Genomic DNA, 16962 nt, shown 5'->3' with positions numbered 1-16962 from the left:
AAAAAATTTTAAAAAAACAATAGGGGAATTGCACTTTTGTTTTGCAATTCACCGCATTTGGATTTTTTTTACTGTTTTCCAGTACAAGATATAGTAAAATCAATGATGCCATTCAAAAGTACAACTCGTCCCGCAAAAAACAGGCCCTAATATGGCCATATTGATGAAAAAATAAAAAAGTTGTGGCCTTGGGAAGAAATGGAGAAAAAAAAATGGAAACGCAAAAATGTAAATACCCCTGGTCCTTAAGGGGTTAATTTGATCGGAGAACGACGCAGTGAGAAAAAGAAATTAAAATACCAGAATTACGTTTTAGTGGTCACCGCAACACAGGTTTAAAATGCAATAACAGGTGATTAAAAGATCGAATCTGCACCAAAATCGAATCAATAGATCACGAAAAATGGAGATGCTATGGGTTTCGGAAAATGGCGACTTTTTTTTTTTTTTTTAAACTTTGGATTTTTTTTCCACCACTTAAATAAAAAAGAGCCTAAACATGCTTGGTATCTAAGAACTCATAATGACCTGGAGAATCATAACGGCAGGTTAATTTTAGCATTTAGTTAACATGATTAACCCCTTAATCCCATATGACATGCTATCCCGTCGAGGTGGGGTGGGCTTTAATTCCCACCGACGGGATAGTACGTCATAGGCGATCGGCCGCTCTCACGGGGGGAGCGCGGCCGATCGCGGCCGGGTGTCAGCTGCCTATCGCAGCTGACATCTGGCACTATGTGCCAGGAGTGGTCACGGACCGCCCCCGGCACACTAACCCCCGGCACACCGCGATCAAACATGATCGCGATGTGCCGGCGGTATAGGGAAGCATCGCGCAGGGAGGGGGCTCCCTGTGGGCTTCCCTGAGCCCCCTGCAGCAACGCGATGTGATCGCGTTGCTGCGAGGGTCTCCTACCTCCATCCTCTTTGCTGGACCCGGATCCAAGATGGCCGCGGCATCCGGGTCCTGCAGGGAGGGAGGTGGCTTCACAGAACCTGCTCAGAGCAGGCACTGTGAAGCCTACAGTGCTGCATGTCAGATCGGTGATCTGACAGAGTGCTGTGCAAACTGTCAGATCACCGATCTGTGATGTCCACCCTGGGACAAAGTAAGAAAGTTTTAAAAAAATTTCCAAATGTGTAAAAAAATTAAAAAAATATTCCTAAATAATGAAAAAAAAAAATATTATTCCCATAAATATATTTCTTTATCTAAATAATAAATAAAAAACAATAAAAGTACACATATTTAGTATCGCCGCGTCCGTAACGACCCGACCTATAGAACTGGCACACTAGTTAACCCCTTCAGTAAACACCGTAAGAAAAAAAAAGAGGCAAAAAACAATGCTTTATTATCATACCGCCGAACAAAAAGTGGAATAACACGCAATCGAAAAGACAGATATAAATAACCATGGTACCGCTGAAAGCGTCATCTTGTCCTGCAAAAAATGAGCCACCATACAGCATCATCAGCGAAAAAATAAAAAAGTTATAGTCCTGAGAATAAAGCGATGCAAAAATAATTATTTTTTCTATAAAATAGTTTTGTATCGTATAAAAGCGCCAAAACATAAAAAAATGATGTAAATGAGGTATCGCTGTAATCGTACTGACCCGAAGAATAAAACTGCTTTATCAATTTTACCAAACGCGGAACGGTATAAACGCCTCCCCTTAAAGAAATTCATGAATAGCTGGTTTTTGGTCATTCTGCCTCACAAAAATCGTAATAAAAAGCGATCTAAAAATGTCACGTGCCCAAAAATGTTACCAATATAAACGTCAACTCGTCCCGCAAAAAATAAGACCTCACATGACTCTGTGAACCAAAATATGGAAAAATTATAGCTCTCAAAATGTGGTAACGCAAAAAATATTTTTTGCAATAAAAAGCGTCTTTCAGTGTGTGACGGCTGCCAATCATAAAAATCCGCTAAAAAACCTGCTAAAAAAGTAAATCAAACCCCCCTTCATCACCCCCTTAGTTAGGGAAAAATTAAAAAAAAGTATTTCCATTTTCCCAATAGGGTTAGGGCTAGGGTTAGGGCTAGGGTTAGGGTTAGGGCTAGGGTTAGGGCTAGGGCTAGGGTTAGGGTTAGGGCTAGGGTTAGGGCTAGGGTTAGGGTTAGGGCTAGGGTTAGGGTTGGGGCCACAGTTAGGATTGGGGCTAAAGTTAGGGTTAGGGTTGGGGCTAAAGTGACGGTTAGGGTTTAGATTACATTTACAGTTGGGAATAGGGTTGGGATTAGGTTTAGGGGTGTGTCAGGGTTAGAGGTGTGGTTAGGGTTACTGTTGGGATTAGGGTTAGGGGTGTGTTTGGATTAGGGTTTCAGTTATAATTGAGTGGTTTCCACTGTTTAGGCACATCAGGGGCTCTCCAAACATGACATGGCGTCCGATCTCAATTCCAGCCAATTCTGCATTGAAAAAACAGTGCTCCTTCCTTTCCGAGCTCTCCCGTGTGCCCAAACAGGGGTTTACCCCAACATATGGGGTATCAGTGTACTCAGGACAAATAGGACAACAACTTTTGGGGTCCAATTTCTCCTGTTACGCTTGGGAAAATACAAAACTGGGGGCTAAAACATATTTTTTGTGGGAAAAAAAAGATTTTTTATTTTCAAGGCTCTGCGTTATAAACTGTAGTGAAACACTTGGGGGTTCAAAGTTCTCACAACACATCTAGATGAGTTCCCTGGGGGGTCTAGTTTCCAATATGGGGTCACTTGTGGGGGGTTTCTACTGTTTAGGTACATTAGGGGCTCTGCAAATGCAATGTGACACCTGCAGACCATTCCATCTAAGTCTGCATTCCAAATGGCGTTCCTTCCCTTCCGAGCCCTCCCATGCGGCCAAACAGTGGTTCCCCCCCACATATGGGGTATCAGCGCACTCAGGACAAATTGGACAACGACTTTTGGGGTCGAATTTCTCCTCTTACCCTCGGGAAAATACAAAACTGGGGGCTAAAAAATAATTTTGGGGGGAAAATTTTTTTTTTTTATTTTCACGGCTCTGCGTTACAAACTGTAGTGAAACACTTGGGGGTTCAAAGCTCTCACAACACATCTAGATGAGTTCATTAGGGGGTCTACTTTCCAAAATGGTGTCACTTGTGGGGGGTTTCTACTGTTTAGGTACATTAGGGGCTCTGCAAACGCAATGTGACACCTGCAGACCATTCCATCTAAGTCTGCATTCCAAATAGCGCTCCTTCCCTTCCGAGCCCTCCCATGCGGCCAAACAGTGGTTCCCCCCCACATATGGGGTATCAGCGCACTCAGGACAAATTGGACAACAACTTTTGGGGTCAAATTTCTCTTCTTACCCTCGGGAAAATACAAAACTGTGGGCTAAAAAATAATTTTTGTGGGAAAAAATTTTTGTTTTATTTTTACGGCTCTGCATTATAAACTTATGTGAAGCCCTTGGTGGGTCAAAGCGCTCAAAACACATCTAGATAAATTCCTTAGGGGGTCTACTTTCCAAAATGGTGTCACTTGTGGGGGGTTTCAATGTTTAGGCACATCAGTGGCTCTCCAAACGCAACATGGCGTCCCATCTCAATTCCTGTCAATTTTGCATTGAAAAGTCAAATGGCACTCCTTCCCTTCTGAGCTCTCCCATGCGCCCAAACAGTGGTTTACCCCCACATATGGGGTATCAGCGTACTCAGGACAAATTGTACAACAACTTTTGGGGTCCAATTTCTTCTCTTACCCTTGGAAAAATAAAAAATTGGGGGCGAAAATATAATTTTTGTGAAAAAATATGATTTTTTTATTTTTACGGTTCTGCATTATAAACTTCTGTGAAGCACTTGGTGGGTCAAAGTGCTCACCACACCTCTAGATAAGTTCCTTAGGGGGTCTACTTTCCAAAATGGTGTCACTTGTGGGGGGTTTCAATGTTTAGGCACATCAGTGGCTCTCCAAACGCAACATGGTGTCCCATCTCAATTCCTGTCAATTTTGCATTGAAAAGTCAAATGGCGCTCCTTCGCTTCCGAGCTCTGTCATGCGCCCAAACAGTGGTTTACCCCCACATATGGAGTATCGGTTTACTCAGGACAAATTGTACAACAACTTTTGGGGTCCATTTTCTCCTGTTACCCTTGGTAAAATAAAACAAATTGGAGCTGAAGTAAATTTTTTGTGAAAAAAAGTTAAATGTTCATTTTTATTTAAACATTCCAAAAATTCCTGTGAAGCACCAGAGGGGTTAATAAACTTATTGAATGTGGTTTTGAGCACCTTGAGGGGTGCAGTTTTTAGAATGGTGTCACACTTGGGTATTTTCTATCATATAGACCCCTCAAAATGACTTAAAATGGTGTTGTAAAAATGAGAAATTGCTGGTCAACTTTTAACCCTTAACTCCCTAACAAAAAAAAATTTTGGTTCCAAAATTGTGCTGATGTAAAGTAAACATGTGGGAAATGTTACTTATTAAGTATTATGTGTAACATATCTCTGTGATTTAATTGCATAAAAATTCAAATTTGGAAAATTGCGAAATTTTCATAATTTTCGCCAAATTTCCGTTTTTTTCACAAACAAACGCAGGTACTATCAAAGAATTTTTACCACTATCATGAAGTACAATATGTGCCAAGAAAACAATGTCAGAATCACTGGGATCTGTTGAAGCGTTCCAGAGTTATAACCTCATAAAGGGCCAGTGGTCAGAATTGTAAAAATTGGCCCGGTCATTAACGTGCAAACCACCCTCGGGGCTTAAGGGGTTAAAAAGCAAAACAAAAAAAAAACAATTGTGGAATTTATCTTTGTTGCAATTTCATCTCACTTTGAATTTTTTTCACATTTTCCAGTATACTATATGGCAAAACCAATGGAGTCATTCAAAAGTACAACTCGTCCCGCAAAAAATGGCCATATTGACTGAAAAATAAAACAAAGTTATGGCTCTGGGAAGAAAAAACAGAAAAACCAAAGGTGGTGAAGGGGTTAAAAAGAGGCAGCTACATATCAAAAGAACTGTAATTCATAAACCCTTATTCCAATTAGGATGTGAATACGCTCAAATTAAAGCTGAGAGTTTGTACTTTAAACCCATGTTGATTATATAACTGTATCTTGAAAATAAGTTTTGGTAAATAGCTAAAATTTCATAACTTGGGTCACTGTTAAAATATTTCTAGACCTGACGGTATACTCTCCCCTTCATTCAAAGCAACTCTGTTGAACTTGATGTACAAAGGCCTTTTTAAGGTATACTATGTAATCAATTTTACAAAAGCTGGATAGCCCCTTTTACAGCTAGTATTATTCTGTCATCACGTATACATAATGTCTGCATGCATCCTAATCTTAAAAAGAAGCATGAAATATCATGCCATGAACCTATTCAATTTTAATCCATAGCAATGCTGGATATCTGATGCCCACTGACCTTTTTAAGGCACAGCCTTTCCCGAGAAGCTACTCATTACTGTAATCATAGGGGAACTGAACAGCCAGCTAACACATTTACTTTCAAAAGAGAATTTCTGGACCTCTGGAAGTACAGCTGTACAAATACAAAAATGCAGGGAGTGCTCACAGACAGGGCTTTCTCACAAATGATATAAAAATGGTTACTGAAATATCTGTGTCTGCTTTTATGCATATCATAGTGCCTAATTCAATGCTGGACTAAAAGCCTATCAGAAAGTCCAGCCATGTTATTATTCATTGCAGAGACTGTACAATTCTTTTTTTTATCTCAGTTTGTATTTCAGATAGAAATGTACAGTATCATCCCACATCTACCAATAAGTACTAGATACCACCGAAAATCCTGTATCTTTTTCATTTTTAAAAAGGACCTATCAGGGATTATCTGGAGTTTATACATCGGTAGAATTGCAAAGTGTATGTAAAAGCAAGCAACTTACAACTTGCAATTTACCACTATTAAAAATCCTCTTTGTTCTCAAATGTAAAGGGGGAATGCCATGCAAGATGAGATTTTCCAGCGTTGTGCATCATTTGTGACCGAAGACTGCCACCTATTGTTCAAACACAATTCAGCAGACCCGTGGTCTAGTCCTACACCAGTCAAGACTAGAGTTGAGCGACCTTGACCTTTTTAGAGTCGAGCCGGGTTTCGCGAAACCCGACTATCTCAAAAGTCGGGTCGAGTGAAATCGGCCGATTATGACGTAAAGTCGGGATCGACCGAAACACGAAACCCAATGCAAGTCAATGGGGCAGCATAGTCGGCAGTGAGTGGGGGCCAGGAAAACACCTAGAGTGCCCATTTTAATGTCAAAACCATCCATTCTTCTTAATGAAGCTTGTCAAGTGTAATTTACCTTATAATAATTGGAAGGCATTTGAAATTGGGGGTCATTTGGCTAAAGTTGTGGTGGGTAGGGCTGGTTCAAGTAATTAGTGGGCCCAGGAAATCTGGACCACGTCACGGCAGTGGAGCAGGGAGAGGTAAGTATTTCAACTTTGCAAGTGCTGTGAACCTGAGCAAGCAGGGGGGGCCCACTCGTTGGCATTGGCACTGGCACAGGGCCCCTCAAAGTACAGCGGTGTGTTTGCACGGCGGGGGCGCCTCCCACCGGCAGCAACACTTTTGCGTACCATGAGAGGCCCTGTGCCAGTGACGTCGCCAACTAGTATTCCTCCCCCCACCTGATGAAGGAACCTGCACTTTCATCTGCACCTTCCTGTTTGTCCCCGTGTAAGGTGGTATGGTATGCGGGAAGGGGGACCTGACTTTCAGCAGGGTCACAATCTTGCAGTGTAGCGTGCACGGGAAATGTTGCGTTATGGGTCAATGTACCAGCAGACTCATCTATCACTGGCTGGGCAATGGGCAGGATGAGGAGGAAACACAGATATAGGCCCAAAGAATAAAGTGGGCTAAATGCAGTTCAAAATTGGTAACACAGGACTAATCAGGGGGCATTGCAGTGGAGGACAACTGGAATGAGAGGCTGACACAGAGAGTAGGCCCAAATCAGTAAGTAGTCGAAATGCAGTTCAAAATTGGCAACCGTAGTAAACAGGCGGCACAGCTTTGTTCAGTGGAGGAGAACAGCAAGGAGTGGCAGACACCGATAGTAGGCCCCAACCCAACTAGTAGGCCAAATGCAGTCTAACATTAACAACTACTTAACGAGCGCCTGAAAACGGAATTTCAGGACAGGAAACCAGGAGAACAGCAAGGAGCGGCAGACACCGATAGTAGGCCCCAAACCAACTAGTACGCCAAATGCAGTTGTTCCGTTTAACCACAATTTAATGAGAGCCTGAAGATAGAAGTTCAGGAAAGGCAACCTGGAGAACACCTTGGAGTGGAACACACCATCTCTCTACACCCCATACCCAATTTGTAGGTCTAATGCAGCGTAGTTTCCAACAACTACTAAACGAGAGCATGATGATCGAAGCATTGGCGAGGAAACCTGGGGAACACCTTGGAGTGGAACACACCATCTCTCTACACCCCATACCCAATTTGTAGGCCTAATGCAGCGTAGTTTCCAACAACTACTAAACGAGAGCATGATGATCAAAGCATTGGCGAGGAAACCTGGGGAACACCTTGGAGTGGAACACACCATCTTTCTACAGTGGAACACACCATCTCTCTATACCCCATACCCAATTTGTAGGCCTAATGCAGCGTAGTTTCCAACAACTACTAAACGAGAGCCGGAAGATCGAAGCTCAGGAAAGGCAACCTGGAGAACACCTTGGAGTGGAACACACCATCTCTCTACACCCCATACCCAATTTGTAGGCCCAATGCAGCGTAGTTTCCAACAACTACTAAACGAGAGCCGGAAGATCGAAGCAATGGAGAGGAAACCTGGGGAACACCTTGGAGTGTAACACACCATCTCTCTACACCCCATACCCAATTTGTAGGCCTAATGCAGCGTAGTTTCCAACAACTACTAAACGAGAGCCGGAAGATCGAAGCAATGGAGAGGAAACCTGGGGAACACCTTGGAGTGTAACACACCACCTCTCTACACCCCATACCCAATTTGTAGGCCTAATGCAGCGTAGTTTCCAACAACTACTAAACGAGAGCCGGAAGATCGAAGCAATGGAGAGGAAACCTGGGGAACACCTTGGAGTGTAACACACCATCTCTCTACACCCCATACCCAATTTGTAGGCCTAATGCAGCGTAGTTTCCAACAACTACTAAACGAGAGCCGGAAGATCGAAGCAATGGAGAGGAAACCTGGGGAACACCTTGGAGTGGAACACACCATCTCTCTACACCCCATACCCAATTTGTAGGCCTAATGCAGCGTAGTTTCCAACAACTACTAAACGAGAGCATGATGATCGAAGCATTGGCGAGGAAACCTGGGGAACACCTTGGAGTGGAACACACCATCTCTCTACAGTGGAACACAACATCTCTCTACACCCCATACCCAATTTGTAGGCCTAATGCAGCGTAGTTTCCAACAACTACTAAACGAGAGCCGGAAGATCGAAGCTCAGGAAAGGCAACCTGGGGAACACCTTGGAGTGGAACACACCATCTCTCTACACCCCATACCCAATTTGTAGGCCCAATGCAGCATAGTTTCCAACAACTACTAAACGAGAGCCGGAAGATCGAAGCAATGGAGAGGAAACCTGGGGAACACCTTGGAGTGTAACACACCATCTCTCTACACCCCATACCCAATTTGTAGGCCTAATGCAGCGTAGTTTCCAACAACTACTAAACGAGAGCCGGAAGATCGAAGCAATGGAGAGGAAACCTGGGGAACACCTTGGAGTGTAACACACCACCTCTCTACACCCCATACCCAATTTGTAGGCCTAATGCAGCGTAGTTTCCAACAACTACTAAACGAGAGCCGGAAGATCGAAGCAATGGAGAGGAAACCTGGGGAACACCTTGGAGTGTAACACACCATCTCTCTACACCCCATACCCAATTTGTAGGCCTAATGCAGCGTAGTTTCCAACAACTACTAAACGAGAGCCGGAAGATCGAAGCAATGGAGAGGAAACCTGGGGAACACCTTGGAGTGGAACACACCATCTCTCTACACCCCATACCCAATTTGTAGGCCTAATGCAGCGTAGTTTCCAACAACTACTAAACGAGAGCATGATGATCGAAGCATTGGCGAGGAAACCTGGGGAACACCTTGGAGTGGAACACACCATCTCTCTACAGTGGAACACACCATCTCTCTACACCCCATACCCAATTTGTAGGCCTAATGCAGCGTAGTTTCCAACAACTACTAAACGAGAGCCGGAAGATCGAAGCTCAGGAAAGGCAACCTGGGGAACACCTTGGAGTGGAACACACCATCTCTCTACACCCCATACCCAATTTGTAGGCCCAATGCAGCGTAGTTTCCAACAACTACTAAACGAGAGCCGGAAGATCGAAGCTCAGGAAAGGCAACCTGGGGAACACCTTGGAGTGTAACAAACCCTCTCTCTACACCACGGAAGGGCTGATTCTTAGGAAGGAAGGCTGTCGGAAAGAAGCAGGGCGCGTCCGAGTGTGATTATATTCTTATTAGGTATATACTCACCCTCGGACGCGCCCTGCTTCTTTATTTGTAATGAATGTTTATTTGCAATGTGGTTTTGACTTACTCTATTTTTTTGGTAAATAATGATTTTATTATTTTCATTGTTTTGCATCTTCTTGGCAATAATATAAAGAAGACGCGACAGGACAACACTCGGTGGATGCCATATCTGTGTTTAAAATTGAAAAAACCTTTCAGTTAACTACTTGCAGGAGAAAGTTATTGTAGCTGGTGGCCATTTTTAGTACTGTACCAGATTTTTGTTGTATGTGTTTGTTTTTAATGTTAAAATGTCTGCATTTGATATCTCTCCAGTATTTTCTTTTTTATAAACAAAATACTTATTTTTATATTTTCTGATGTTGGTTCCAGGGGTACACGGGCAGTAGTGGTGTGGTCAGTGGAGGCCTAGTGGAAGGAGTGACCGCAGACAGGCATCGAAGGCCTAAAATAATAACACATGGCTGTAGGCAATTTTAAATTGGTTCCAGGGGTACACGGGCAGCAGTGGTGTGGTCAGTGGAGGCCTAGTGGAAGGAGTGACCGCAGACAGGCATCAAAGGCCTAAAATAATAACACATGGCTGTAGGCAATTTTAAATTGGTTCCAGGGGTACACGGGCAGCAGTGGTGTGGTCAGTGGAGGCCTAGTGGAAGGAGTGACCGCAGACAGGCATCGAAGGCCTAAAATAATAACACATGGCTGTAGGCAATTTTAAATTGGTTCCAGGGGTACACGGGCAGCAGTGGTGTGGTCAGTGGAGGCCTAGTGGAAGGAGTGACCGCAGACAGGCATCGAAGGCCTAAAATAATAACACATGGCTGTAGGCAATTTTAAATTGGTTCCAGGGGTACACGGGCAGCAGTGGTGTGGTCAGTGGAGGCCTAGTGGAAGGAGTGACCGCAGACAGGCATCGAAGGCCTAAAATAATAACACATGGCTGTAGGCAATTTTAAATTGGTTCCAGGGGTACATGGGCAGCAGTGGTGTGGTCAGTGGAGGCCTAGTGGAAGGAGTCACCGCAGACAGGCATCGAAGGCCTAAAATAATAACACATGGCTGTAGGCAATTTTAAATTGGTTCCAGGGGTACACGGGCAGCAGTGGTGTGGTCAGTGGAGGCCTAGTGGAAGGAGTGACCGCAGACAGGCATCGAAGGCCTAAAATAATAACACATGGCTGTAGGCAATTTTAAATTGGTTCCAGGGGTACACGGGCAGCAGTGGTGTGGTCAGTGGAGGCCTAGTGGAAGGAGTGACCGCAGACAGGCATCGAAGGCCTAAAATAATAACACATGGCTGTAGGCAATTTTAAATTGGTTACAGGGGTACACGGGCAGCAGTGGTGTGGTCAGTGGAGGCCTAGTGGAAGGAGTCACCGCAGACAGGCATCGAAGGCCTAAAATAATAACACATGGCTGTAGGCAATTTTAAATTGGTTACAGGGGTACACGGGCAGCAGTGGTGTGGTCAGTGGAGGCCTAGTGGAAGGAGTGACCGCAGACAGGCATCGAAGGCCTAAAATAATAACACATGGCTGTAGGCAATTTTAAATTGGTTCCAGGGGTACACGGGCAGCAGTGGTGTGGTCAGTGGAGGCCTAGTGGAAGGAGTGACCGCAGACAGGCATCGAAGGCCTAAAATAATAACACATGGCTGTAGGCAATTTTAAATTGGTTCCAGGGGTACACGGGCAGCAGTGGTGTGGTCAGTGGAGGCCTAGTGGAAGGAGTGACCACAGACAGGCATCGAAGGCCTAAAATAATAACACATGGCTGTAGGCAATTTTAAATTGGTTCCAGGGGTACACGGGCAGCAGTGGTGTGGTCAGTGGAGGCCTAGTGGAAGGAGTCACCGCAGACAGGCATCGAAGGCCTAAAATAATAACACATGGCTGTAGGCAATTTTAAATTGGTTACAGGGATACACGGGCAGCAGTGGTGTGGTCAGTGGAGGCCTAGTGGAAGGAGTGACCACAGACAGGCATCGAAGGCCTAACATAACAAAAATGTCAATACAATGGTATTGTCAGTGGCAGGCATTGAAGGATGTCAGCGCATAGACTAAACATTGGTGGAGCTGTGAGATAATTTTGCAAGTGGTAGAGCACTGTTTGAGCTGGGGTGGGGGGAAACTGTCTTGTGGCCGGCGGTACAGGCCCAGGGCCCCTCATATTACAACGGTGTGTCTGACGTTGGGTGCGCACCACCACCGCCAGAGACACTTTATTGTACTAGGAGGGACCCAGTGGCAGTGCCGTCGACCAAAAGCGGGCTCACCCACCTCTTCAGACAAACTGCACTCTCACGGGTGCTGTCGCTAAGTGTCGATACCACGGCCCCGTGTGGGGAGTTTGGCCATTTAGTGAGGTGTAAACATGTCGTATGCTGGACAATCAGGTGCAGAAAATTACGAGATTGGAAAAGGCATTCAGAATAGTCCACAGGCAAGACCTTTTCATAGGAAAGCTAGGTGTCAGCCGGGCAAGGTGGGGCAAAAGATTTTGAAATCCAGTTGTGGTTCATTTTAATGAAGGTTAGATCATCTACATTTTGGGTAGCCAGACGAGTCCTTTTTTCTGTTAGTATTGAACCTGCAGCACTGAATACTCTTTCTGATAGGACACTAGCTGCCGGGCAAGCAAGCTCCTGCAATGCATATTCTGCCAATTCTGGCCAGGTGTCTAATTTTGATGCCCAGTAATCAAATGGGAATGACGGTTGAGGGAGAACATCGATAAGGGATGAAAAATAGTTTGTAACCATACTGGACAAATGTTGTCTCCTGTCACTTTGAATTGATGCTGCAGTACCTGTCCTGTCTGCGGTCATAGCAAAATCACTCCACAACCTGGTCAGAAAACCCCTCTGGCCAACGCCACTTCTGATTTCTGCCCCTCTAACTCCTCTGGTCTGCTGGCCCCTGCAGCTCGTGTGAGAACGATCACGGGCGCTGTGTGCAGGGAATGCCAGAAGCAAACGGTCAACAAGAGTTGATTGTTTGGTTGCTAATATTAGTTCCAAGTTCTCATGTGGCATTATATTTTGCAATTTGCCTTTATAGTGAGGATCAAGGAGGCAGGCCAACCAGTAATCGTCATCATTCATCATTTTAGTTATGCGTGTGTCCCTTTTGAGGATACGTAAGGCATAATCCGCCATGTGGGCCAAAGTTCCAGTTCTCAAATCTGCGGTTGTGCTTGGTTGAGGGGCAGTTTCAGGCAAATCCACGTCACTTGTGTCCCTCAAAAAACCAGAACCCGGCCTTGCCGCGCCACCAATTTCCAGTGGCCCCGGAAAAGCTTCCTCATTAAAAATATAATCATCCCCATCATCCTCCTCGTCCTCCTCCTCCTCTTCGCCCGCTACCTCGTCCTGTACACTGCCCTGGCCAGACAATGGCTGACTGTCATCAAGGCTTTCCTCTTCCTCAGCTGCAGACGCCTGATCCTTTAGGTGCGTCAAACTTTGCATCAGCAGACGCATTAGGGGGATGCTCATGCTTATTATGGCGTTGTCTGCACTAACCAGCCGTGTGCATTCCTCAAAACACTGAAGGACTTGACACATGTCTTGAATCTTCGACCACTGCACACCTGACAACTCCATGTCTGCCATCCTACTGCCTGCCCGTGTATGTGTATCCTCCCACAAAAGCATAACAGCCCGCCTCTGTTCACACAGTCTCTGAAGCATGTGCAGTGTTGAGTTCCACCTTGTTGCAACGTCTATGATTAGGCGATGCTGGGGAAGGTTCAAAGAACGCTGATAGGTCTGCATACAGCTGGAGTGTACGGGCGAACGGCGGATATGTGAGCAAAGTCCACGCACTTTGAGGAGCAGGTCGGATAACCCCGGATAACTTTTCAGGAAGCACTGCACCACCAGGTTTAAGGTGTGAGCCAGGCAAGGAATGTGTTTCAGTTGGGAAAGGGAGATGGCAGCCATGAAATTCCTTCCGTTATCACTCACTACCTTGCCTGCCTCAAGATCTACAGTGCCCAGCCACGACTGCGTTTCTTTCTGCAAGAACTCGGACAGAACGTCCGCGGTGTGTCTGTTGTCACCCAAACACTTCATAGCCAATACAGCCTGCTGACGTTTGCCAGTAGCTGCCCCATAATGAGAGACCTGGTGTGCAACAGTGGCAGCTGCGGATGGAGTGGTTGTGCGACTGCGGTCTGTGGACGAGCTCTCGCTTCTGCAGGAGGACGAAGAGGAGGAGGAGGGGGTGCGAACGGCTACAGCCAATTGTTTCCTAGACCGTGGGCTAGGCAGAACTGTCCCAAACTTGCTGTCTCCTGTGGACCCTGCATCCACCACATTTACCCAGTGTGCCGTGATGGACACGTAACGTCCCTGGCCATGCCTACTGGTCCATGCATCTGTTGTCAGGTGCACCTTTGTGCTCACAGATTGCCTGAGTGCATGGACGATGCGCTCTTTAACATGCTGGTGGAGGGCTGGGATGGCTTTTCTGGAAAAAAAGTGTCGACTGGGTAGCTCGTAGCGTGGTACAGCGTAGTCCATCAGGGCTTTGAAAGCTTCGCTTTCAACTAACCGGTAGGGCATCATCTCTAACGAGATTAGTCTAGCTATGTGTGCGTTCAAACCCTGTGTATGCGGATGCGAGGCTAAGTACTTCCTTTTTCTAACCATAGTCTCATGTAGGGTGAGCTGGACTGGAGAGCTGGAGATCGTGGAACTATCGGGGGTGCCGGTGGACATGGCAGACTGAGAGACGGTGGGAGATGGTATTGTTGCCACCGGTGCCCTAGATGCAGTGTTTCCTACTACGAAACTGGTGATTCCCTGACCCTGACTGCTTTGGCCTGGCAAAGAAACCTGCACAGATACTGCAGGTGGTGCGGAAAATGGTGGCCCTACACTGCCGGAAGGGATGTTGCGTTGCTGACTAGCTTCATTGGCTGAGGGTGCTACAACCTTAAGGGACGTTTGGTAGTTAGTCCAGGCTTGCAAATGCATGGTGGTTAAATGTCTATGCATGCAACTTGTATTGAGACTTTTCAGATTCTGTCCTCTGCTTAAGGTAGTTGAACATTTTTGACAGATGACTTTGCGCTGATCAATTGGATGTTGTTTAAAAAAATGCCAGACTGCACTCTTTCTAGCATCGGATACCTTTTCAGGCATTGCAGACTGAGCTTTAACCGGATGGCCACGCTGTCCTCCAACAGGTTTTGGCTTTGCCACACGTTTTGGGCAAGATACGGGCCCGGCAGATGGAACCTGTTGCGATGTTGATGCCTGCTGCGGCCCCTCCTCCTCCGCTTCAGAACTGCTGCCGCCTGCACCCTGTTCCCCCAATGGCTGCCAATCGGGGTCAAGAACTGGGTCATCTATTACCTCTTCTTGTAGCTCGTGTGCAACTTCGTCTGTGTCACCGTGTCGGTCGGTGGTATAGCGTTCGTGATGGGGCAACATAGTCTCATCAGGGTCTGATTCTTGATCAGCACCCTGCGAGGGCAATGTTGTGGTCTGAGTCAAAGGACCAGCATAGTAGTCTGGCTGTGGCTGTGCATCAGTGCACTCCATGTCAGATTCAACTTGTAATGGGCATGGACTGTTAACTGCTTCACTTTCTAAGCCAGGGACGGTATGTGTAAAGAGCTCCATGAAGTAACCCGTTGTGTCGCCTGCTGCATTCTTCTCTGTTGTTGTTTTTGCTGAAGAGGACAAGGAAGCGACTTGTCCCTGACCGTGAACATCCACTAACGACGCGCTGCTTTGACATTTACCAGTTTCACGAGAGGAGGCAAAAGAGCTAGAGGCTGAGTCAGCAAGATAAGCCAAAACTTGCTCTTGCTGCTCCGGCTTTAAAAGCGGTTTTCCTACTCCCAGAAAAGGGAGCGTTCGAGGCCTTGTGTAGCCAGACGACGAACCTGGCTCCACAGCTCCAGACTTAGGTGCAATATTTTTTTTCCCACGACCAGCTGATGCTCCACCACTACCACTACCCTCATTACCAGCTGACAATGAACGCCCCCGGCCACGACCTCTTCCACCATACTTCCTCATTGTTTTAAAAACGTAAACAAACTAACGGTATTTGTTGCTGTCACACAAATTACACGGTGAGCTATAACTTCAGTATGATTTAGCTACCCCTTTACAGGTGAGTGAGACCACAACGAAAATCAGGCACAATGTTACACACTCTGTTGTTGGTGGCAACAAATGAGAGAGATGCCACACACGCAGGACTGTCACTGAAGCACAAATGTAAATATTAATCTCCCACTGATTTGATTTTTTTTTTTTTTTAAGGGAGACTTTAGGAAAAAAAAATAATAGAATAAAATGATTTTTTCAGGAAGAATTTAGAAACCAAATAAAATAAAATGATTTTTTCAGGGAGAATTTAGAAAACAAATAAAACAAAAAAAGGCTTTCTATGGCCCACTGAGTGAGAGATGACGCACACAGGAGTCAGGAGTGGCACACAAGCCCAGAGGCCAATATTTATCTCCCACTGATTGATGTAGTGATTTTTTCAGGTAGATTTTGGAACCCAAATCAAGCTAAAAAAAATAATAGGCTTTCTATGGCCCACAATTGGAGAGAGAGAGAGAGAGATGGCACACCCAGGAGTCAAGACTGGCACACAAGCAGAAAGGGCAATATTAATCTCCCACTGATTTGTTGTTTTTTTTGTTTGTTTTTCAGGGAGACTTTAGGAAAAAAAAAATAGAATAAAATGATTTTTTCAGGAAGAATTTAGAAACCAAAGAAAATAAAATGATTTTTTCAGGGAGAATTTAGAAAACAAATAAAACAAAAAAAGGCTTTCTATGGCCCACTGAGTGAGAGATGACGCACACAGGAGTCAGGAGTGGCACACAAGCCCAGAGGCCAATATTTATCTCCCACTTTTTTTTTTTTGTTCCAGGGAAAATTTATAAACCCAATAAAAAAAATAATAAATAGGCTTTCTATGGCCCACTATCTGAGAGACAGAGAGAGATGGCACGCTTAGGACTGGCACACAAGCCCAAAGGCCAATATTAATCTCCCTTTTTTTTTTAAGGGAGAATTTATAAAACCAAAAAAAAATAAATAAATAGGCTTTCTATGGCCCACTATTTGTGAGAGAGATGGCACGCTCAGGACTGGCACACAAGCCCAGAGGCCAATATTAATCTCCCACTTTTTTTTTTTTTTCCAGGGAAAATTTATAAACCCAATAAAAAAAAAAAAAATAAATAGGCTTTCTATGGCCCACTATCTGAGAGAGAGAGATGGCACGCTTAGGACTGGCACACAAGCCCAAAGGCCAATATCAATCTCCCACTGATTGATTTATTGATTTTTTCAGGTAGAATTTAGAATCCAAATAAAGCAAAAAAAAAAAATAAATGGGCTTTCTATGGCCCACTGAGTGAGTGATGATGCAC

Source organism: Ranitomeya imitator, chromosome 1 (assembly GCF_032444005.1).
Source record: "Ranitomeya imitator isolate aRanImi1 chromosome 1, aRanImi1.pri, whole genome shotgun sequence".
NCBI classification, from domain to species: domain Eukaryota; kingdom Metazoa; phylum Chordata; class Amphibia; order Anura; family Dendrobatidae; genus Ranitomeya; species Ranitomeya imitator.
This window is presented reverse-complemented; position numbering follows the sequence as displayed.